Source organism: Wasmannia auropunctata, unplaced genomic scaffold (genome assembly GCF_000956235.1).
Source record: "Wasmannia auropunctata unplaced genomic scaffold, wasmannia.A_1.0 LD336061.1, whole genome shotgun sequence".
Classification (NCBI taxonomy): Eukaryota; Metazoa; Arthropoda; class Insecta; order Hymenoptera; family Formicidae; genus Wasmannia; species Wasmannia auropunctata.
In genome coordinates this window covers 74,893-77,076 of record NW_012026829.1, presented here as the reverse complement: position 1 = coordinate 77,076, position 2,184 = coordinate 74,893, and the positions used below count along the sequence as shown (strand labels likewise).

Here is a 2,184-nt window from a genome sequence, read left to right as displayed (position 1 = left end):
CGGACGGAGATCTTGTTAGAATGGACCAGGTGTCCATCCCGCGAGTCCGGAGATCTTGACCGCGAACGGAGATCTTGTCGCGACGCAGCTTCGCCCTTGCGAGCACATACAAAACATTCAAACGCGACGTGGCATCGATCGACAAGCCCCAAATTCTGACGACGACTGACTTTCTTTTCCCTCGCGCACAGGGTCGACTTCACGTCGATCACGCTCGAGAGGGATGTTCGATCACGTGTTGGCGCGTGACACGCGAAGTCGGCGCACTCCTCGAGTTGCCGGTAATTCCGAGCGGCGAATCTCCGTCGAAGCTTGACAACTAGATAATTCTTAACTTCCTCTAACGTTGTCTTCAGAGATACAGAGAGACAGATTTCTTAACATAAGTTTCTTTGAATATAATAATAATATAATTCCTTAACAAATCCTAATAATTGCAACGACAATACAAATAATTAAAATAATTAGCCATACTTGCATGTTCACATCCTTGCCAATTATCTTTAACGGCTGCGTCGATTCGTTGTAACGCCAGTAGACTCTTTGTTTACCTGGGCAAAAATGAACGCATTGTCGTAGGGATGCAGAACTTCCTTCTTCTTTATAGCTGCCACCGATGCCGGTCCGCAACGATATGTTGCGTCGATGACCTGCCATCCCGAATAATCTGCCGACAGATCCAGTCGCTTTATCCACACCTCGCTTTAAACGTGAAAATTTCTGCCGTGAGAACACACACAGCATGAAATATTTTTAAAATATTTTTAAATATTTTTATTTTTATTTTTAAAAATATTTTTTAAATATTTCATGCAAGATTTAAAATATTTGAAAATATTTTATAAAATATTTCTGAAATATAAATATGTCTAGCATATCAAAATTTTTAAAATATTTTTTGAAATAGTTCAACAGAAATATTTCTTACGATATTTGTATAATATTTCTAGAATATTTTTGTAAAACATTTTAATGTAATAATTTAAAATGTTTAATAAATGTTCACGAAATATTTAATTGAAATATTTCAAAAAATGACTTGCTAAAAAATATTTCATGCTGTGTGGGAAAGTTGTTCTACTATCTACTGTTCTACTATCTTCCTAATTTTTCAAGAATTGTCAATTTAATCGAAATTGCATGACTGATTATCCAGAGCAATAAGATCACTCAGATATGCAGATATGCATTTCTGCACTCCTATTTGTAAGACCAGTCTCCGGTAATTGGGTTAGGTACGCCCTGCGGCAGTTTAGTTCCGTCCTAGATGGCGTGCGCGTACGCCTTCTCGCGCTGCCATTGGTCCGCACCAGCCTCGTCCCGGATTGGCTGCGGATAGTGCTCGAGTCGCTTAGTCGCGCAACGTAACCGCGAGAGGTGATTCCTCTCGCATTGTCTGTGTTGCACCCGGCCTAGCCGGATGTATTGCGTGCAATCCCGAGGCCTGGCCTCTTCAGTGTAATAACGCGAGTGTCGACGAATAAAGCATTCTGTTACTCGTTCTCCCGTCTTGTCATATCGGTGTGACCCTGCTTGATAAACCCGTTTTCCTTCCTATACTGTCCCTCTATCCGACGTTATATATGTCTCTTCCGCTTTTGGCGGCTCACACAAATCCATCTTCGCCGTCCTTACAATATTAATTTCTTGAATACAGAAGAACAAGAAGAACATGAAAAAATACAAATACGTGCACCGAAACGGTACATTAATTTGTGACAAAAAAACCTATTTGAATTTTATAATGAACAAAAATTTTAAAAAAATTTTGATTTTCAAAAGATTCTATAATGTTTGATATTTTACTATTAGTAGAGGAAGGATTAGTCAAAATTAATAAAAATAAGATATATATATATATATATATTTTAACGTAATGAATAAATATAATGGATAACATAACATATTTTATTTATTTTTACCTTTTATAATTCAATATTTTATAACTCAAATTTAACTCAAAAATATATATATTTTTCTAATTTTTAGTATCATTTTATAATGATGCAAGGCCGAAATAGGCATCGTCATCGCGCTACCTGGCCACGGCCGGATGCCTGGCAAAAACACCAACCGGATGCCGCCCCGCCAAATATCGCCCTGCGGGGCGATGACAGGCGCAGTGCGCCCGCGCCTACGTTATCGGTTACCAGCTAGCGCGAGGTTGCGAAGCGAACGGTCCCC

At 39.1% G+C, this 2,184-nt stretch overlaps 1 pseudogene; it reads right to left on the bottom strand.

Annotated features, from left to right (window-relative positions):
- The window catches only part of LOC105450476, a 6,081-nt pseudogene that overhangs the window by 1,035 nt on the left and 2,862 nt on the right, over positions 1-2,184 (bottom strand).